Genomic DNA, 23,187 nt, shown 5'->3' on the forward strand with positions numbered 1-23,187 from the left:
AGCTAAGAATCAGACCGCGCTAACCCCAAAGAAGTGTCTGTGGCCTTACTGGCCTTTCCTTTCCTACATCTGCCAGCCCAGAGGGGTAAGTGCGTTCGGAGCAACACCCACTGCCCTCCAGACAAAGCTTTTTCACCAGGCTAATTTACACCTCCCACACACAAAGCGCGCTGAAAGGATCCAGGCAAGACGTCTGTGAGAGAGACGCCCTCTCTGACTTCTCTTCAAGGCCGTGTTCTTGGAGGGAAAAGGATGATGTCATGCAGTCATCGGGTGGTGGTGGTGGGGGATGTTGTGTTTCACTGTTATACGTTTATGGCTTCCAGAGCTGTCAGCTTCATAATACACTGAATTAAAAATGTCCCGCTTGCTTCCACTGTGTGTGTCACAGCGTGGAGCTTTCAGTTGACCGTGACGGCCACATTCCACTGAGTCAGTGTTCGGTCCGTCTGCGCTGCGGTACGGCTTCGGAGCCGATACGTTTCCACTCTAATCATTGTGTCAACTCCCACCTACTCCGCTGCGTTGCGTGTCTACTCCGTCCCAGCTCCGACGATCCGGAGCTCTCCGAAAAAGATACGCAAGGCTTCTATTTTTCACGGATGTCGGAGCAAAGCCGCAGCAAGTTGGGCGGAGCCAGGCATGGAGTCAACAGGGCAGAGGTGCTTACAGCATTCAAGATCAGGCCAGAGGACAAACACGTATGAGGAAAAGTTCATTTGATCATTGAAGTGGAAAACCACAAAATAATATATGACACGACACAAACACCAAGCAAGTCCACCCCTCCTCTGCTTCTCCAGTTGGGAACAATGATCTTCTGCCTGTTTGTCGTTGTATTTATCCCACATACATACAAAGTGTCTCGCGCGATTTCACCGCGAGAACTTGTCGGTCTCATCAACTCTAGCTGTCTGGCGGAGCGGAGCCGTGACGTGCTCTGCACGCAGCCGGTTAGTGTTGGCGGAGCACAGAGCACGTAGCAAAACCGGAGCACAGCCGCAACGCAACGCAAATGCAAACAGTGGAATCCCGGCGTGAGGAGCAGAAGACACACACAAAAAGAGACAGGCGGGGTGGAGATTGTCGTGTGAATGTCTGTCAGTACAGTGCCACAAACCCACCACAGACTTCCTCTCACTCCATTACACATCCACACAACACAGACGTGCCTCCATTATTTTCGTTTGATCAGCCAAACAAGTGTGTTAAGCCGTTTTCACACATGCTTACAGGAAAATTACCTGTAAATCAATATCGGCCATTTCCCGGAATTTCCCTTCACACCTGAGCGCTCGCATGTGTGAATATAATCGTCAAATAGCCTGTATGTTGGGGGGCGGGGGGGGGGCTTATTTTGGGGGTCGGCAAAACTCTGATGGTGAAATAAGTTTGCTTGTCACACAATAAATCACACTCCATAATATCCAGGCAGCGTCAAGCCAGCGTAATAAACACAGCCGATTTCCCCCCTCCCCTCTCTGCTCGAGAGAGGCCAGTCCTTCAGTCCTCCGCACTTCGCAGCAGCCCGACACAGGACAGACACACAGCGAGAATGGCAGTGGCTTGCAAGCCGCCCAACGCTTGTATGTATGTAGAGAAAGCAAATGAACGAAGCGAAATGTGGAAGTAGTTTGCTTTGATGTGCGCGAATGATTAGATGATGCACGCTGGAAGTGAACGTTGAGCAACGTGTGTACACCTCGCCCATGAGAGAAGGACCGGCAAATGACTGGACCCGTTTCACACTTGTGTCCCTTATCGCGGCATACTGCACTTCTGACTGGCTCGAAACTGGTGAAATGTCCGCGATGACGGGGTCGCGCTTATACCGGAAAACAACTTTCACACTCCAAGGCATTAGACCGCTTTCCGGTCATTTAACGGTAAAAAGCGCATGTGTGAAAACGGCTTTAGAAGAAGAGCAGCCGCCCCGCCCAAGTCCACACAGGAGCCGATTGATCAGCAACCGAAAGCGCATTGGTTGAGAAGTACTGAGAAGGTGTTGGGTAATAAAGGGTGGCACAATATATAATATATTATCATCTATCGCGGTAATAAACACTCAAGATAATTGTATCGTGGTGAATTTTCTTTAATTGCATACCGGTAATCATGAATATCATCACATGAGAACAAATCTCGTCCCTGACTTTAAAAATCTGTCTAACTTAGGTCACTGACAAGTCACAGTCCTATAGAGCTCAACAGGCACGTGACTTTTCCTGATGTAATTTGCCCCGGAAGTAAGTTCCGCGTCCATTTTCTCCATAGACATTTCGATAAATCCAATATATAATAGAGTTTTAAGGCTCGAACCAAGCCAATCTTGAGTGACCATAAAACACTTGGTTTAAGCGAGAACAAAAAATAACAACGGGGGGGGGGGGGGGGGGGATTTGAACAATTTTTAACACTCGAATAGCCCAGTGCGCTCGCTCTCGCTCTTTCTCTCACTTTCCCTGTATCTTGCTCCCTCTCCCTCCCGCTCACCGAACTGGTCCGTCCACCTCCCAATACACACGCGGGCATGTTTTTTGTTTTTTATGTGTCATCTTTGAAACTTGAAAGGGAGCACTTAAGATACAGAGGTCGGTTATTTGTTTGATATGGAACTAAAGTGGAGTATTAGATACTAGTATTGTCATCCAGGTAATGGGAGCCTTTTATTGATAATAGCTTAATATAAATAGATTTGAATTCTGTGGGAAACCCTGGAGGCAAAAGCCGAGGCATGCTAACCTACATCCTTTCATCGTCCCACTGCCTCTTAAAAAGAAAAGAGGATGATCAACCAGGATGAGAGACAGAGAGAGAGAGAGAGAGAGAGAGAGACACAGAGAGAGAGAGAGAGAGACAGAGAGAGAGAGAGAGAGAGAGACAGAGAGAGAGGGAGAGAGAGAGAGAGAGATGAGAGAGAGAGAGAGAGAGAGAGAGAGAGAGAGAGAGAGAGAGAGAGAGAGAGTCAGGAGGGAGGAAATTAGGCAGAGGAGGAAACCCCAAAAAGGAAACAGGCATCTAGGCCACTGAGTCATTTCCCTTGTGTCTTGCCTCTTCTTCTTCTCCAAATATACACTGACAGTATAAATTATGTACATCATCACTGGAGTTTACATGGAGTGGGAGAGAGGACCCATGGGTTTTTTAGGCCCCAGGATTTCAGCTTGTTAGCCTGCTGTAAAGTCTGCTGAGCTCAGAACTCAACCTCCCCCTTCCTCTTTTAGAGCCATGCTGCTTCATCCAAGCCTCTTTACGCACCAAAAGAGAAGAAGGGGAAATAAAAATCGACCCTGTGGTGGACAGATTTCACCCACACAAACGAATTATGGGTAATAACACCCACATCACACTATTGCTAACACTATTGCTAACGTGACTGAGTGCAAGTCACTGAAGTAAATGATGCATTTGGCAATGCCATGCTTAGAGGCATGTGTGTGTGTGTGTGTGTGTGTGTGTGTGTGTGTGTGTGTGTGTGTGTGTGTGTGTGTGTGTGTGTGTGTGTGTGTGTGTGTGTGTGGGAGAGATAGAGCTGTGCGATCGTTTGCTCCATTACATAATCAATGGGCATCAATATGCCAACTGTATCTAAAGCGTTGTCTTTAAAACCACAGGCACTGAAATATTGATGAATCTTGTTAATGATTGTTGGTGAAACTACACAATAAAACACAGGCATGGGCACAGTGCCAGCCAATAAAAACACAGGCATGGCCACAGGGCCAGCCAATAAAAACACAGGCATGGCCACAGGGCCAGCCAATAAAAACAAAGGCATGACCACAGGGCCAGCCAATAAAAACACAGGCATGACCACAGGGCCAGCCAATAAAAACACAGGCATGACCACAAGCCAATAAAAACACAGGCATGGCCACAGGGCCAGCCAATAGAAACACAGGCATGGCCACAGGGCCAGCCAATAAAAACACAGGCATGGCCACAGGGCCAGCCAATAAAAACACAGGCATGGCCACAGGGCCAGACAATAAAAACACAGGCATGACCACAGGGCCAGCCAATAAAAACACAGACATGACCACAGGGCAAGCCAATAAAAACACAGGTATGACCACAGGGCCAGCCAATAAAAACACAGACATGACCACAGGGCAAGCCAATAAAAACACAGACATGACCACAGGGCAAGCCAATAAAAACACAGGTATGACCACAGGGCCAGCCAATAAAAACACAGACATGACCACAGGGCAAGCCAATAAAAACACAGACATGACCACAGGGCAAGCCAATAAAAACACAGACATGACCACAGGGCAAGCCAATAAAAACACAGGTATGACCACAGGGCCAGCCAATAAAAACACAGACATGACCACAGGGCAAGCCAATAAAAACACAGACATGACCACAGGGCAAGCCAATAAAAACACAGGTATGACCACAGGGCCAGCCAATAAAAACACAGGCATGACCACAGGGCCAGCCAATAAAAACACAGGCATGACCACAGGGCCAGCCAATAAAAACACAGGCATGGCCACAAGCCAATAAAAACACAGGTATGACCACAGGGCCAGCCAATCAAAACACAGACATGACCACAGGGCCAGCCAATAAAAACACAGGCATGACCACAGGGCCAGCCAATCAAAACACAGACATGACCACAGGGCCAGCCAATCAAAACACAGACATGACCACAGGGCCAGCCAATAAAAACACAGGCATGACCACAGGGCCAGCCAATAAAAACACAGACATGACCACAGGGCCAGCCAATAAAAACACAGGCATGACCACAGGGCCAGCCAATAAAAACACAGGCATGACCACAGACCCAGCCAATCAAAACACAGACATGACCACAGGGCCAGCCAATCAAAACACAGACATGACCACAGGGCCAGCCAAAACCCCTGTCTTCTTGTCACCTTATGCCTACCCCACACTACAGGATTTTCAAATCCTTGAAGATTATAAAAATCTTGAGAGCCCACACACTACAGGACAGAGAGAGTCGATGTTTTAACATTTCAATCTTGGGACACACACACAATCGCGTCTGTTCAAACGCAACCCCACACACTAGAAGATTATGCCGAAGATTCACCTTGGAAGCAGGGCTGACGTTAACTTTTAAAATGCCTATTCAGTGTGCGCACCGGGTGTAGTAGTGTCATTTCGTTTTCTAAACAAATTTTATTTTTTGTTTTTATAATGCATTTGCACTGAAAGGATTTGTTTAACTAATATTTGCGCGGACAGCCGCGTCCATTCGGGGTGTAGGCCTACTGTGCACGGCCAGGCGAAAACCGTCTGCACAGGTGTCTTGTGGAGGGGCGTGTCTGCTGATTTGACTCACTTTTCCGTGTGGACACTCGCCGATGCGGGAAGCTGAGACCTAAGCGCTTGTTGTAGGCTACATGCTTTGCAGTATAGCATTTAGTTTTCTGTCCCGTTCAAAGACGCACGGGTATTTCACCTCGATGACAATTTCCTCGTTCTTTGTTTCTGTGCGGGGCTGCGAGCGGACGCGGACCAGATTATTTTGCGAAAAACTGTAATGCAAACGCAGCTACTACTGGCTCTCTGCTCAAGATGCAATCGCCTGTCGGGTTGTAAATATCTAACATGTTAGATATGCCCGATTCACAATCGGGAAGAGGCAGTCTTCCCGATTGTGAATCTTTGAACCCCACACACTACAGGATCATTTGGGAAGATTATCTGCCCGACGCGCTTCAAATCGGGAGCACCCCCGAGAAAATCGGGAGGGGGGAATCTTGGCCATAATCTTGCAAATTATCCTGTAGTGTGGGGTAGGCATAAGTCAATTCCATGGCAGGTTTGACAGTGACAGTGTGTCATGTAGCTGTGGTCCCGAGGGAACCGACATCACACCAACAGGACCCCATGACATATCAACTCAACTCAAGTCAAGTGCATCCATTTATTTATAGGCCTTCATCACAAGCATGTCTCAGAGGACGTCACAATGGATGAGCCAACCTAGATCTAACTAATCAATAGCCAGTATTTCATAAAAGCCAGTTGGCCCAATAGATTGGTTTGTCTAACACTGCGGTTCCCGACCTTTTCTGACTCATGGCACTTTAAAATCTCAAAAATGTTTGCGCCTGGGGGTACGGTGGTGCAGTGCTAAGCGCTGTCGCCTCACAGCTAGAAAGGTCCTGGGTTCGATTCCCACCTGGGACGCTGTGAACACTGAAGGAGTGCGTGCCCGTCCGCCCGAGTGGGGTTGTCAAAAGGGCCTTTCTGTGTGGAGTTTGCATGTTCTCCCCGTGCCCCCCGGGGGTTTCCTTCATATAGGAACCCCCTTCACCAAAACATGCAATATCCTGGTTGCTAATGTGGTTCCTCCTCTGGTCGTTAAGGGCGCCTGTTCAGAGGGACGGGAACTGGTTGGAATAGCGTGATCCTCCCACGTGCTATGTCCTACCGGTGAAGCTTCCTCTGTCAGGTGAAAAGAAGCGGCTGGCTAACTGCCCATGTCTCAGAGGAAGCATGGAGCCAGTTTCGGCTCTCCCCAGATCGGCAGAGGGTGGAGTAGCAACCAGGATAAATAAATTAGCACTAATGGGGGATAAAAATGGGATAGAAAATTGGGGGGGAAATATTAACAGAAAGAAAAAAAATGTTTGCGCCCCACATCTGACCGTAAAACAGTACGGAGGCCAAATAATGCGTTCTCAGAGCACTTTTTATTTTAACGATAAAAGGAGCTGTCCATCAGCACCACACTCACTAAATGTGAGGCGGGGCTGTCTGCAATAGGCTAATTAATGAATAATTTATTACAAATTAAATAATGGTATCATTCAACAATGGAGAAATCTATTCTCATACATAGTAATAACACACACACACACACACACACACACACGGGAATCATAATGTTTTGCAAATGATTTGGAGGCCCACTTGCAATACCTTCGCAGCCCACATGTCTTGTCTTGGCTCTTGACTGCCTGACTCTGAGCAGGTGTTCCACAGCACATACAGTAAGGTTGGTAGGGGACCAGCCAGGCTTTAGCTTTTAAGGACAGCATCTCCCCAGTAGACCACCCCTGTGCCTACTCTGCCTCCTTATGTACCCAGCTGCTTTTCCCTTCACATCCACTGCTCAGCCATATGTTTCAATCTGCTCCAGGCTTGCTGCCAGTGGTGGGATCTTTTAACCCATTGGGGGAGTGGTCACCACTAATACAGTAGCTTCTCCCTATACATTTCCACCATTGTGATATCCTATATATATACAAATTAAATATACAAATTAAATAATGGTATCATTCAACAATGGAGAAATCTATTCTCATACATAGTAATAACACACACACACACACACACACACACACGGGAATCATAATGTTTTGCAAATGATTTGGAGGCCCACTTGCAATACCTTCGCAGCCCACATGTCTTGTCTTGGCTCTTGACTGCCTGACTCTGAGCAGGTGTTCCACAGCACATACAGTAAGGTTGGTAGGGGACCAGCCAGGCTTTAGCTTTTAAGGACAGCATCTCCCCAGTAGACCACCCCTGTGCCTACTCTGCCTCCTTATGTACCCAGCTGCTTTTCCCTTCACATCCACTGCTCAGCCATATGTTTCAATCTGCTCCAGGCTTGCTGCCAGTGGTGGGATCTTTTAACCCATTGGGGGAGTGGTCACCACTAATACAGTAGCTTCTCCCTATACATTTCCACCATTGTGATATCCTCCACTTTAGCCAAGCAGTTTGATCTTGCCCGTGCACTAGACACAGATCATACGCCATGACCCCCCCCCCCCACTTCTCAAATCTCTGTATTCCTGTGTGTGTTGCCAATCAATATTTCATTGGGTAAATCTTCTTTGTACTGCAAATATTTGTTGGGTTGGGGGGTACACAGCCGTACGAGAACATTTTATTCAGCGTAGAGCCCGATAAATCAGAGAGAGAGAGAGAGAGAGAGAGAGAGAGAGAGAGAGAGAGAGAGAGAGAGAGAGAGAGAGAGAGAGAGAGAGAGAGAGAGAGAGAGAGAGAGAGAGAGAATGAGTGGCAGAGATAGACAAAAGCTCTTAGAGGAGATGTTGTCAGGGAGTATCAGATGCTCTGGTCCTGCCTGCTGTCCAGTATAGCGCTCAATCATTTATTGTCTTGACATAAATCAAGTGTGGAACAGAACAGCCACATGGCTTCTGTCATTTGACTAGAACGTAGTTGACAGGCAGCCTGCTACTATTACATAACAGTAAAACTCTTCACTCTGTCTGTTGCTGCAATCAACAATTGGACATTTAAATCAATAAATGACTGTGCAATTATCCTACATCATAACAATGTGTAGCAAACCAAATGCCAGCCTGTGGTTATTGGCAGCAAGAATGGTAATTTAACCCGGAAATCTAATCCAATAGTAATAATAATGACTTGGTTCGTTCTTGTTTTAGTTGAATTCCTTGCTTAAGTCAGCGAACACATAGGCTTTCCTCGACGACAGGAAACAATAGCTGGACAGACAGGGTCAAGCAGGCTGCCGTCAATGTGTGAGTGTGTGACTGTGCACGCGTGCGCTCCTTTGATTCTCTCACCGCCTGACGATTGAACCATTTCCTCATTTGCCTTTTCGGACGTTATGATCCCTGCAATTATGGCAGCAGGGGTCGTGCCCCCTCCTCGGCTTTGCAGCGCCGCACATCTGCTTCATGTGTGTGTGCGTGTGCGTGCATGTGTGTGTGTGTGTGTGTGCGTGCATGTGCATGTGTGTGTGTGTGTGTGCGCGTGCGTGTGTGTGCGTGTGCGTGTGTGTGTGCGAGTGAGAGAGAGAGAGAGAGAGGAAACGGAGAACGAGAGAGGGACGGAGGCAGGAAGGTGGGGTGCGGTGGGGTGACTGGCACAGTTTTCTCCAAGTCACAGTTTAATTGGACAATTGTTCAGCTGAACCTCGGGCACTCTGGATTCACAAAGGCATACAAAAGCTTCCTAGTGTGGACTGTTAAGCAAGACAAGGATGACAGAAATACTTGCTTTGGCTCTCATTTCCTCCCTTTTACTCATGAGAAACTCCCCGTCTTCCCACAGGGAATATAAAACCCCATTCATGACCAGTCTGATGATGAATCAGGGGTCAAGTAAAAAGCTCAGTTGGAGAGATAATGACAGCAACTAATGGGAGGAGCCTAAAAGCAATACATGAATTAATGCAAATTGCAGAGCGATCGCAATGTTGCCCACTTGTTTAACAGAGGAGGTTAAATAAATGGGGGTGGGGGGGGAAGGGGGGGTATTTCTGGCATAATCAGCCAGGAAGAGGCTGAGACTTGAATAAAAAAAAGCAGTTAGCCTGATTCACTGCTGGCTAGTGAGAGCGCAACACAATCTCCCCCAGATTGATCAGAGGCAAATCTCCACTTGACCCAATGAAGGCTCTCCAGGCAGTCACAGCATTAGATGTGCACAAAGCTTGGGCAGAGGGCGAGTCTCTCTTGGGGCTGGGGGGGCGGGGGATGGGGTGGGGATGGGGGGGAGGTCGTTGGCAGACACTCTTGGTTGTCCAACAGATTAAGATCCAGCAAATGTATGTCAGGTTGCGTCTTGCGTAGCGGTCAGGCCAAAAAGGCCTTGTGCAATCTCGCCAAATCAGAAAGGTGACCTCACCCCTTAAGAAGCACTGCATCATTCAGTCATTCGGTAATGCCAAGGAGTGAACGCTTGTCAGCAGTCAGTAAATAATGTCGCTGTGGAGCCGAGCGCCCGGTGCCCTGCCAGGCTGCCACGCAAGTTCTCAACCAACGCACCAGTGAATGATGCTTTCAAGAAATTAAAGAGGGGTTCGGCCTTCGGAAACATGTTCTAAAAGGCGGCCGAGCAGAAACTGTGACGTGGACCTGCTGTGTGAGACACAAAAGTGCTTTGGGGCACTGGCAGAGGAGAGGAAGCACCCAGAAATAGAGCAGTGTATTACCTCACTCACTCCCCCCCCCCCCACTCACATCAGCAAACGTGTCCGTCACGATCACGCACCCTAAGCCTTGCCGACATGCCCCGCTCCGCCAGGCCCGCGGCTGCATACTGGAGCTTCTCAGCCAGCGCGTTGCTTGCATGCAGGGGAAAGTCAGCGGAATGGACGCAAATTGTAAAAGGCCTATGACATGACACTTTCAATTTTTAAAGAGAGCCCTATATTACAGCCAAACATGTTCTAAAAATACTCGCGCCGCCTAAGCCCCTCGCCTTCATTCTGCCGAGCTAAATGAAGCCCTATAGACCCAGGAGGGGTGGTGGTGGTGGTGGGCTGAGATAAGAAGACAAGGCAGCCATCGGCAGTGCTGATGCCTCTCTGCGTGATGATGATGATGATGCCACAGAGCTTCAGCATGGCCTAGTCATGGACGAGCAGACGGAGGCGTGCAGATCTCACGGGAGAGCTGGAGACAGATGTAGCCGGACATAATGGGGGTTGGAAGGAGGGGGGTGGTGGTGGAGGAGCAGACTCATGGTCACAGCTGCAACCTGGCTGGATCGGAGGCACGTTTGTAGTGAGGGGCTGTAATTGAGTTGCCGGCGTTTAACCTCCCACACCCAGCGAAGGCTGACTTGCCAAAATAAAATGCTTCTCTTATGACAGAGGGTGCTTGAGGAAAACAATGAGGGGAAGAGCAGTGCATCATGTATATTGCTCAAGAAACGATGACGTGCCCCCAACACCCAATCTGTTCTACATTTTGGCCTATAACATACTCATATGGGGTGAGGTAAACACGTTAGGCTAGATGCCATATGAGCTGGGAGGGGGGGGGGGGGGATTCATTAGACTTACCAGGAGCATACAGGATGACATGCACACAGATACTAGCCTATATTTGGAGATGCACTGACAGTAGGCCAGTGGTTCTCAAATGGGGGTCCAGGGACCCCCGGGGGGGGGTTCGTGGCACTTTGCAAGGGGGTCCGCGAAAGGTTTTCAGTCAAATAAAAATAAACACTTTTTTTTGCAAAAGCTTCATAGTTCAACGAAAATATTGCATGCTTTAAATCTAAAATGGTTACATTCTAATCAAACAAACCTATCAATTTAAAAGTCAAGCACGTTACCGTGGAAACAATTAAGCTTAGCCCAAAATCACAAAACTGCGGCTGCCTACTGCTCCTATAGTTCTAGGAAGGTTCCTAGTAGAGGATGGGTCAAATGCAGAGGATGAATTTCCCCATGGGGATAAATAAAGGATGACTTAATGTAGAAGGAGTCTCTTGAGCTTCAGCCCCTCCACAGTTAGTCTCTTAGAACAGACGAGTTGGCTTCCGCAATTTTCAAATGCTCTCGCCATACCGTCTGTACGTTAGACCCCCAGAACATGCACAAGGAAGTAGTGAAAAAAACCTTCAGACCGGAAGGAAGTTCGACGGAATCTGACCAATCACGACACGCGTGTCCACGAAAAATATGTTCCCCCCGGAAACTTAAACCGATGCAGGTTGCTAATGCTAGCAGTGCTTTAGAATTACCATGGAAGCTACGCCGACGAAACCGGTGAAATAAGACCCTGATAGACGTAAACGATGTATCCGCGGCTTGGAGGAACCTCGTGCAAGACGTGCACTTATTCCAGAGTTAAACGAAAGTGATGAGGTAAGTTGCTAACGTTACTGAGCTTATCGTTCGTCTTACTAATCAGCGTTAGCTAACGATAGCTACAGCAGTATACAGCTAGTTAGCTAATGTTAAATTCTGATTGGACGAATGAGCGGAAGTCCCGCCTTTCAACTTCCTCTTCCGTTTGGTGCATGATTCTCCCCCACGAAGTACAGACTGTATATAGCTGCATCTGCCGGATGTAGATAAGACAGTCTGTTTTAAGAGACTACTCCACAGTGGGAGGTCGGTGCTCTCAGAACAGGACGGTATGATAAAGAGAGGAAGATCCTGGAACACTCAATTCACTGGAAAGTGATTTTAATAAGGTGCAGTGACTAACGTTTCGACGAGTCAAAACCTTTTGAGTCTGATGAAGACGCCGTGCGTCGAAACGTTAGTCACTGCACCTTATTAAAATCACTTTCCAGTGAATTGAGTGTTCCGGGATCTTCCTTTCTTTAAAGGATAACTTAACTTAACTTAGATGCCTCTTGGTCTGTACAATATTGTTAGTGCATAAACTGAAACTGCAGTGGGTGACAGCAGAGATGGGGACTTGGACTTGGGACTTGGACTTGAGTCGCACTTAAGTCTCACTCACAGTGACTTGAGACTTGACTTGAGACTCGTCCTCAAAGACTTGAGACTTGACTTGGACTTGAGTTTTGGGACTTGTGAACAATCTTTATTTTGTATTTAATTTTTTTGGTGCATTAACGTTAAGGAAATCTATACTGATGTCATCCAATCAATGCTGATAATGTATGCTAATAGATAAAGGAGTGATGATAATACAGTACATGCTTTGAATTCCTTGGTTTTAGCTATACAGTGTTCTAAGCAGACCAGATGGCATGCAGCAGATGATAGAATGCTCAAGAGACTTGAGACTTGACTTGGACTTGTGACCAAAGACTTGAGACTTGACTTGGACTTGGTCCTCAAAGACTTGAGACTTGACTTGGACTTGAGCTCAACGACTTGAGACTTGACTTAGACTTGCAAAAGATGACTTGTGAGCATCTCTGGGTGACAGCGGCATGCTACTGCTCACCAAAGATCAGTGTTGAGATGAAACTGGTTGGTGAGATGATGATGGGGATGGAGAGACTGGAGTGCCAGGTGGTGGTGGATGGGCGAGTGAACAGCAGAAGAGGCATTGGTTCACGAGACATCTGTTGGGCCTTGGATTCCTCTCCTTCAAGACAGCTTTCAGTAGACCACCCAGGTCATGACTCAGGTCTGCAGCACCAGCTGCTGGGGCATGATGACTAGATCCAAAGAATGATCCAACATTTTTCCCAGTGACTCCTTGCATGGTGCAATACATCGTTTCCATTAGATGGAATAGTGAATACAAATGAAAGAGTTCCTGATGATGACTTGGCCTATATTCGTACCCTTGATGGAGCAGCCAGGCATATTATGAAAAAAAGACAAGCAGCAGACAAGAGAAACGGGCTCAGGAGCTTGTAATGCTGCTGATCTTTGGTGATTTGAGTTGACAGGACAGATGGATTAAGGGCACACACACACACATTGGCGTGATGTCCACCAGGAGATGGAAGAGAAGCATTTATTGCAAACAGGGCCGTCAACTGTGTGGTGGTGGTGGCATGTGAATGTGGTCACTATTGGGTAATTAAATAAAGTGCTACCACCACTACTACTACTACTACTGCGTAATCCTGTTACCAAACATCTGTATTGAGTCTTTCTCCATCGCTCTTACTAACTGGCTTCACACCACCAGTCCAGGATCTTGCAGCAGTGCAGGCAGGGTTTAGCAGTCTTTTGAAATCATCATTAAAAGCAGTACGCTTGAACACATCTGCTAGGAGAGGAGTGTGGTGGGGGGGGGGGGGGCATCATTCTCCTCGTCATCCGAGACAGCATTCCTGTATTAGACATGCTAAACCAGATCAGCGCAGAACACTAAGCATGACAGCAGCGCTTTCATATCCGATGCGCTCGCCTAGGCTGCTGCTGCTACCGTGGCATAAAGTACCGGCTAAACTGACAATTCTCTAAAGTACTTTTCAAAAGTCAGCCTCCTGCCAGCGGGAAGGGAAGTGTAGAAAAGTGCATTGCTTTTCGGGCAGAGAGGGTCGAGGAGGAGGAGGGAGATTCTGAAGCGGATCAGTCGAGGTTTTGGCGAAAAATGAAAAAGTTTCCCTGCTGGTTTTCAACAGGTTTCCACGAGATGCAAAATGAAGCCTGCCAGCAAGTTTGACAGCAGCGTGGAGGAAACATTTTCAACTTTTGGAAAATGTTGTTACGCCTGTCAGCCAGATGACATATGGTGGGCCAAGCGTGTACACAGCCAGTAAAGTCATTATAGGCCTGGGAGCCGGCCATGACACATGGGTCTACCGTGGGCCTGTCAGGGTTCTTCCTCGACAGCAGCAGAGCAGGTAAACTTGTTAACTTTGACATCCACATGACCCCAGCCAAGGTGAGGGGGAGGAGGGAAGGCTTGCTGACTCTGGTAAGACAATCACTTGGCTGGATAATAGCTGGGCCAGAGGAGGCTATCCTAGGAGCGTGGTTATCAGTGCTAATTAAAATAGGCCCAGGTCCTCTAAGGCCACAAGCTGGCCTGTATGCCTTCTGCTTGTTCTTAAATTAGACAATTCAGGATTCAACTGAGCCTGAGAGCATTAGGTGCCGTGCCACATCATAAGAGCTGGGAAGCAGAAGCTAACACAGACATATGGAGGTCACAGTTATCAACAATTGTAACTAGTCTAGCCTAGCCTGGCTCCACACCTTCGAAGCCACGCCCACTCCACAGTTGTGAATTTGGTTCTTCTTGGTCTGGAATCGCCATGTGCAAATGCCTTTTCTCCAGTTGAAAATCCAATGATTGGGCACTGATTGGCTACCGCCGTTGTCAGTGAGTCTTGCCTGCGAGAGTTGCTAGTTGCTACGTTGAATCATAGGATTAGAGACATACTGTCCGTAATTATAAAACTCCTTGAGAAAGTTATAGGGGCAAAGAGAACAGCTGAAGAGGGAAAAGCACCCCTCATCTCCTTCATAATAACCTCAACTTTATCACACCCAGATTAACCAAGCCCCCTTACAGAACAGTCCAGTCCATGTGCAGTGATTAACCTGCTGCCAGAGTTTCAACCTCGCCCTCTAATGGCAGGTCTGCTGGGGACCTCAGTGTGACTGAGCACGGCCGCTTGCTTATCCACCGCCCGCCCCCCCCCCCCAGCCTACTTTCTCTGACAGCCACATTAGCCACTTGTCAAGAGCAGCTGATGTGTCCTCACCCTCTCAGCATGCACACATATATACTTCAAGGGATTTGTGCAAAATCACGAGACAAGCCCTGGTCTGGTCTCCATAAGCTCTCACATGGCTCTATAAAAAGATGGGACTGTTAGCAGCAATATGCTTATGACTGCCTCTGCCTGTCAAAGGGGAAAGTCAACTCAACATCACAGTAGCCTACATAAAACCTATTCAATGGATAATAATAATAATAATAAATATAGCCGCAAGCGGCAATACCAGGGGTTCAAGCCTATTGCCCCCGAAGGGGCTTGAATATCTGTCATATCTGTCATTGGGCCAAATTTCAGGGATTGGCCGAGTGGTATCGATGGTTAGAAAAACAGGAAATGAGGTGTTGGTTATATCGCCAAACTTTGGTAGATTGGTATAATTTTTGGTTTCTGAGTAGTGGGTGGGTTTCCTAGCCTATGTGCAAAATGTTGTTACTGTGGTCCTGGTTTCTGAGATATACACGGTTTTACGGAAGGAAAAGAAGAATAAAGAATAAGAAACAAACAAACAAACATAGCAAACACAATAGGGTTTCCAGTAATAATAATAATAATAATAATAATAATAATAATAATAATAATAATAATAATAATAATAATGACGACCACGATGACGACAACAACAACAACAACAACAACAAAAAAGACTGGATGAAATGTAATGAAAATTAATTCACCCCAAAAAATTGCATAACAGTCCATCAATTATGTTCATACTAACGTTGAGTCTGTCTGACCTCCTGGCCCTTCGCTTTTTAGCCTTGAAAAGTCCACAGCTTTCATAACCTGCACTATAAAAAGCTCTAACCGACATCCAGATGTGGCTAACCTTACTTGGGATCTTAGTCCAACTGTGCAAGAGATGTGTACTTGAAGAATATAGCAAGTCATATAATCTGTGCAAAGCTATCATACGCTGTCTGGCACCCACACCCATTCTATATCAGTCCAATGGCCTGACTGAAAGACACATTCATCTAAAAGGGCACAGTAAAAAAGGAAAATACCCTGCTCAAATACTGAACTGCCCTACATACCATTATCACCAGTGACATGGGGCACTAATAAAGAACTGTGTACCTTTCTATTCAATCTCGTAGTTGTGCAGCCATTATGCGGCTGGTGAGCTTGATGGCCTAGTAGATACGCAGGATAAAAAGGTGAACAAGAGAGAACTGTTCCCATTGAACAAAACACAAATACTGCAAAACTGGAGTAGGGCATCAGGACTCTCGATTAACGATGTTGGTGAATAAAAAGGTCGATAAACGATGACTTCCTGTCAATTGATCATCATAAAGCAGACCCAAATCCTAACACCACTATAAACACAAATCAATTACATTTTTGGCTTTGTCTCCCTAAAGGATCCTTATACAGTATAACCTACATCACTTATACTACCACTCTGATTTGTGCCAGCCTAAAAAAGGTGGCTAAACTCTATTCTGTAAATAAAAAGGTGAACTGAGTTTAGGTGGGTTGTTTGTTTACCATCCACTACATCCCTGCTCTCATACAACAAAAAGGTAGTCAGAACATGATGTCATTCATTTGATGCCATGGCATACACTGTCATAAGGCGACATGAAAGATCCCTGGCGGGAAATTATGTAATCCAATGGACAGGCGTTTTGTTTGGAAGCAGATCTTCAGAAATGGCACAATTCAACAGTAAAAACAACACACGTCTGTTCTCATGCGCACTACACGCAGAGATGACATCATGGTGGGTCAGCTTAGGTTTTAGTGTTCAGCAGCTTGCTATAGACATCTTAAATCTACCATTTCAAGCGAGTCATGTTAACCCATACATTTACTTTCATGCAGATTATGCAACACAACGCAGAACTGCACGTAGGTGAAGACCTCTGGCGACATCCGAAATTGCAAACAAAGGGATGATTATGAAACGCGTGTATTGTTGCTGCGTGTAAATGAACACAAATCCAATATCTTAATCGAGTGTCGTGAAAGGGGTATTATTAAACGTGCAGATTGTGCGTGTCTGTGGTCACACGGTATCGTAAAATGTGATTCTGTGTGGTGGTGGACGGTACATCGACAAAAGCCTTGAGCCATTGTGGCTGCTCGTTGATAGTAGTAAAACCTCACTCGCAACAGTCAGGATGCGATGGGGGGGGACAACAACACTGTCATTTTACATGTGATGAACTCGTGCAGACTAATAGACTTAGCTAGCATGACAATTCTCAAACACCACCTCAGCCAAGTTTACATTGAGTCTTATAGCGCTTTCTGTTTCAAACCCCCCACTGTTCGAACACACGTCATTACAACCTGTCATGTCTTCGCTGTACTACTTACCCGAGGGGATCAAACGCGTTTCCTCCAGTCAGTGCCCAACGCAGATATCCACATCTCAGCGTCAAATTTGGGCAGGTGCAGATACACAGACTTAACACAGACTAAACCTGCAGATAACGTTAGCACTTTGCTGCCAGTTAAAAGCAAACCTACGCACTTATCTTAGCGAGCTGATGCTGCTGGTCCTCCACACACACACCGCCTCTCTGAGTGGCGTTTAAACAACAAGCCCGTCCAGGACGTCGAAACCAGGCGACGACAATCATTTTAAACTTGAACAACAAACTTAAAGTGAACAGCACTACAACTGAAAGGCGACTTTATCGCCATGACATCTACAGTAGCTTAGCTCGCCTCGCTGTGAGTCAAGAGGAAGTGTCATTGCTGTTGAGAGAGAGAGAGAGAGAGAGAGAGAGAGAGCGCGAGCACGGGGCCAGCAGACAAACTGTTACAGCAGGAAGCAACACACACAAACAAAACACACTTACCGCTGAAATGTAATAGCCGTCGTTGTTGAAAAGCAGACGCACTTGAAGAGCATTGATAAAAGTCCAACTCTGAAGATGTTGGTGCGACTTTGCTGTGTGCTGTCAGTGTCAGTTGGTGTGTGGACTTCCTGAATGACGGAGCAGCAGCGGGAGGGAACACAAGAACCTCGCCTCGCGCCTGACAGCTAGTTTGACAGCAGGCGGAAAGAAGTTGTGTCATGTCGTGAAGGTGCTGCTACACATGATCCGCACACGGAGTGTGTATCTTTTTTTGCAGAGATAAAACACGAAATAGGTTGTATTTTATGGGTTTGCACAAACAGTAAGTTATTAAGTATTATCTTATATTCATTGACAACTGAATAATGGAATTTTGAAAGTGAATGGAAAATAGTCCTACGTCTTATTTCTTTTGAACATTTATTAAATATAAACGTATATATTTATGCACCGAGTCGTCCCTATTCTGTTGCAACAAAAGTAATGATGGCTATTCTGTTCCCTTCATACATTTACGAAGTGCAATCCTGCCACCTGGTGTTGCAAATGTGAAGTTCAACTGTAAACCTCAAACACTTGTATTGCTCAGATATGTATCATACTTATTATGGCCTAAAGACTCACTGCTACAAATATTTGATAACCATTGTATGGAATACACAATGCATTCACATTGTGTATAATGACATGAATGACTTCATGTGTCCCTGTAATCATAATATGTTATCACCTGATCCTCTACAAATCAGCAATTGTATTAGTAGTTATGATGTAACCTCAGTTTCTCCACTTGAAATGCCAACTCTTGCCATTTCAAACAGTTTGGTGTTGCAAAAGTTAGCCTTTGGTGTGTGGGAGGTAATGCTTTTGTTTTGCCAAGGCACAAGGACTGTTGAGCAGGTTAAGGCCAAGGTCTGATTAGGCTACAGGAAGATGCAGTAAATGTGATACTGTTGCAGGCCTTACAGCAGCAGTCGGTTACATTGGTACTGTTGTCATGACGGCTGAGGTTGCAGTGAGTGAAGCAAAATATTGGGTTAACATTGATTCCTAACCATGACATGACAACCCTTCTGATGACAATGATGGTCAAACAAAGAAAATGTTACATAATAAATAAATAAAATATGGTTTTACATATTATCACAAAGCGATCTAGATGGATAAATAGCACTATAGGTGAGAGGGAAATGTAGCCTATGTTTGATCTTATAGGGTGAGGTGTTCAATTTTGTTAAGATGAAACACAGCTTTTACATTTCTATATACATGGTATATCATAATTATTACATCTTTATTATCACACAATTACCCCTATTATCATGTTGTTACTAAGCTGTAATGTAAAGTGCTACCAGTAGTTCCTTGACAGCCTATTTGTATACTGCTTGTGTTTTTGCCAATGCTTATAGGCCTCCAGGCAGAAAATGTTATGCTGACCAATGCTGACAGTTAATAAATGTGAAGGAAACACTGGGGAGAACGGAGAAGGATACTGCCTCCACAGAGAAGCCAATGACACAGATTTCAGAATCAACACTGATGAGAATAGTTCACTGTGCAATCAAATCATGAAAATCTGGCTCACTCATTGGTCTCAGAACTTTAGAGACTTGTTTTATTGGTCATGGGCAGGCTATTCCACCGTCTAGAGTATGATGGGAGCTTATGATGGGAGATGGGAGCTTACGTATGCATTTTTATTTTCAATTTTAACAATGTATAAACAAAACAAACGAACAAGCTCAGACACAGGAAAGGAAAAGCTAGAAAAGCATACATATAATATTGACAATTGTTATAATGTGGTGCTACCATCCATATAAGGGTGCTTATGTGCTTGTAAGACTTTGCATTTACATCCGAAGATGCTTCTTCTTCATTCATCTTAGGTGAATGGAGCCTTGGCCAGGAGGACTTGATGTCATCAGACGGTGACCAGCGGTCACTGGGTGTTTCGACCCTGAACCGCAACACCCTCCCGCTGGTGGGTCGGCAGTGGTGGCCAAATCACTGCCCATCTCCTCCTCCTGGCTTCCTGCTCAGCTCCTCTCTCCTGCTCCATAGCCAGCAAGAGGCTCTCTCTGCTGCCTCCCCCATCCTGCGAGCTGCTGTCTTTCTCTCCTTCCCCGTTATTCCCAAGGCTGTGAGCATTCTCCATACCGACTGGGCAGGGAATCCTCTGCAGCCGACTTCGGCCGGGAACAGCCGTGCTTGCCATCCTTTCCCCCTGCAGTCATTCAAAAGGTCCTGGTATTTAGCGCTCTTCCTTTCGAAGGCTTGATCACACCCTTCTTCCCATGGGACTGTGAGTTCGATGAGAATGATCTTCTTTGCCTCTTCTGACCAAAGCACCACATCCGGCCTCAGGGTTGTCTGGACAACCTGGGGGAACTGCAGCCTTCCTCCCAGGTCTACCTTCATGTCCCAAGAACGGGCTGTTTGCAGTAGGCTGTTCCTTGGTTTTGTTGTGGTTGGTGGTTTTTCTCCCTCCCTCACAAACTGGATGGATGTTGTTCTCCCATGTGGTTGGCGTTTCTTGCTTCTCTGGTGCTCCAGGGTGTTCGCCAGAGTCCCAGAGATGTTGTGCATGCATGGGGTCCCACGCAAGGGGTCCAAGATGAACCAGCCAGGCAAGTCAGCTACCGCCCCCAACCTCGTCAAGGTAGGATAGAAACAAGTCCCAAATGGTTAGAAACTTTTTAAGTGAGTTGGTTCTCAGGGACCTGAGCCTCTCCATCCTTACAACAGAGATCATGTCCATCAACCACAGTTGGAAAGAAGGCGAAGAGGGGGACTTCCATTCTTTCAGAATGAGTTTTTTTGGCAACAGTTGTCCCCAGTGTCAGAGACTGTTGCCCACACAGCTGTGGGGAAGCCCAGAGAAGTCTCAGAGCAGCCGAAGATGGTGATTTCTGCCTCCGGCTGAAGGGTTATTTTGTAGGCCTTAAGAGTTACATTTACTTGTTTAATGGGAATTTAAGAAAAATGATAAATAAATAGCCATATCATTTGGCTTCCATAGCACAATATAATCATGTTTGCGGGTATTCTTCTGTACAGATTTTCACAGGAGTCACTCAGGGGCTTTTAGGAAACTTAATTTTTCAGCCTTCATTCATATTCAACCTCAATGCTTCATTTAACAAAGGAACCTGCCTACTTTTCCTCCTCCCCATTTTGCTATGACAAGTACATTTGATTGAAATGACATGGGTGTATGCTACATGTCATAGCTCCCCACTTTTGCTCTTACACCCTTCATGAAATTGTCAATACTGTGGCCTTTGAGACTTACTGTCAAATGCTCTCTGTAATGAAGCAGCGTTCAAGGATGAAATAATCTTAAAGCCATTTAGCACAGAAACAGAACATTTTATTGAAATACTGTACTTCCTCGTAGGGTGGCTCTTCTCCCCGAAGATCTGCACCAGGAGGACCTTGGTCTCCACATTGAGCATGATACCTGCTCACACACACAAACAGAATTAACTAAGGGCGTGTGATTGCCAGTGAATGTGTACATTTTGAAAACCATTGTATTTATGGTAAATGGCCAGCTTCTTATAGTGATTTTATCCAAAGTGCTTTACAATGAGGTACATTCACACAGACATTCATACATCGATGGCAGCAAGCTGCACGCAGGATGCTGGCATACCATCGGGAGCAATTTGGGGTTCAGTATCTTGCCCATGGACACTTCAACATGTGGACTGGAGGAGGCGGGGATCGAACCACCGACCTCTTTTATCCAAAGGGATTCGTGGACAACCCGCTCTACCTCCTGAGAAACAGCTCCACATTATGTCTGCCAGTGGGTCATCATGATAAGAGCAGGCATAATAATGTGTTAATTCCACAGGAGAGACTTGATGTTCTCTGAAATTAGGTGGGGAAAAATGTGCGCATATCGGTATCGGCAATCAACCAAAACAGCTGGAAAATATCGGCATATTGGATATTGGCAAAAAACAAATCCAATATTGTGCATCCCTTTTCAGGCTGGTTTAAAAAAAAAAGACACACATGCATTCTACTATATTCGTGTAAAGTGATCCATTCATAAAATTCCCTAATAGTCCCCGACTTATCCAGAGACTTTATCAAATCCCCTAACTTTCCCTGCCTGGAATATCCCTCTCTACATTCCATGATAATCCACGACCGGAGGGACCCTCATAAAGCAACACGCACCATAGTTCTCCATCTGCTCCAGGCCTTGCACTCCGCACTCCTGCTGGCGGGGGTAGTGGTTGAACATTCGCTGGATAAAGTTCCTGGGCACAAAAACCTCTGGGGAAAACGTCCAGCAGCTTGTTGTAGACGACCAGGTCTCGCACCACACCGAAGTCCTCCCATCTTCTTCAGGGCGGGGTAGATGAACTCCACGTGTCCACGGCGCCTCACGTCCCTCTGGGTGAACATCTCCAGCACCCTGCTGAACATGGCCTTGCTCTTGGCTTTGCTGGCCACGCGCTCAAACAGGTCATTGTGAGCCACTTGTCCTTTTTGGGCTGCAGGAAGACTGTGGCATGGGCCGGCCACTCTTCAGACCTACAGAATGATGACAGTTTGTTTTGGTTATATGCAGTGGTGTAATATAATTAAAGCACCTGGAAACCCAAATCCACAATAACCTTTCATTGTTTACAGTCCGACTGACACAAGAATGAGTTGGAGTAGACCGATCAATACTTTCCGTAGGTGTTTTACATTTTGGCTAATCTCTATAAACAGTTGTGAGACAGCATACGAGACGTCTTCGGACTGTAAACAATGACGGAAGCGGAAGTCTTGACGCCTGCTCTACTCGGAAAACCCTGAAATATACGCCTATGTCACATCCCACCCAAATCAGCCATTTTGTGTCTAAAATGCAGGAGCACGGGTGCAAGCAAGACATTAATTTGAGAGTGCTGGGACTGGATCAGCTGTCCCAGCACGGGCCTGGGATGCCCACACTCTGCAGCCGCAGCAGGCAGCGAGCAGGCTTCATGGCACACCCATAATAGTGTAGCGATCCTGGGTCTGGGTGGATAAAGTCCATGGCCAATGGGATTGTCCCTTTGGTCAGATGGTTAACGTGTTGGGCTTGTAAGTTGGAGACCTCGGGTTCAAAACCAGCCTCGCCTGTGCCATTACATTGGTGTCAAGAAGTGGGATGTTGGGATGGCCGTGCAGTCATTGGAGGGCTGTGCTTCCCACAGGTGGAGGTAGTGTAGCGATCCTGGGTCTGGGTGGATAAAGCGAGCAGGTTGGTCCTTGGCCAATGGGATTGTCCCTTTGTCAAATGGTTAACGTGTTGGGCTTGTAAATTGGAGACCTCGGGTTCGAAACCAGCCTCGCCTGTGCCGTTACAATATAATAGATCCATGCACCCATCACACTGACCTACAGACAGGCAACAGACCCATCACTGACCTACAAACAACAGACCATCACACTGACCTACAGACAGACAACAGACCCA

At 46.5% G+C, this 23,187-nt stretch overlaps 1 protein-coding gene across 2 annotated transcripts in view; it reads right to left on the reverse strand.

Annotated features, from left to right (window-relative positions):
• The window catches only part of taok3a (TAO kinase 3a), a 115,995-nt gene extending 98,161 nt beyond the window's left edge, over positions 1-17,834 (reverse strand). The window contains exon 1 of one of the 2 annotated variants that reach the window (XM_083644592.1): positions 17,715-17,834. The gene's annotated coding sequence lies outside the window, so the exon portion shown is untranslated. Of the gene's footprint in view, positions 1-17,383; positions 17,501-17,714 lie in introns of those variants that run through there. The other variant, XM_083644593.1, reaches the window with a different exon arrangement.
• Between the last annotated feature and the right edge of the window lie 5,353 nt (positions 17,835-23,187).

The sequence above is a fragment of the Poromitra crassiceps genome, assembly GCF_964638095.1.
Source record: "Poromitra crassiceps genome assembly, chromosome: 10".
In the NCBI taxonomy this organism is placed as follows: Eukaryota; Metazoa; Chordata; class Actinopteri; order Beryciformes; family Melamphaidae; genus Poromitra; species Poromitra crassiceps.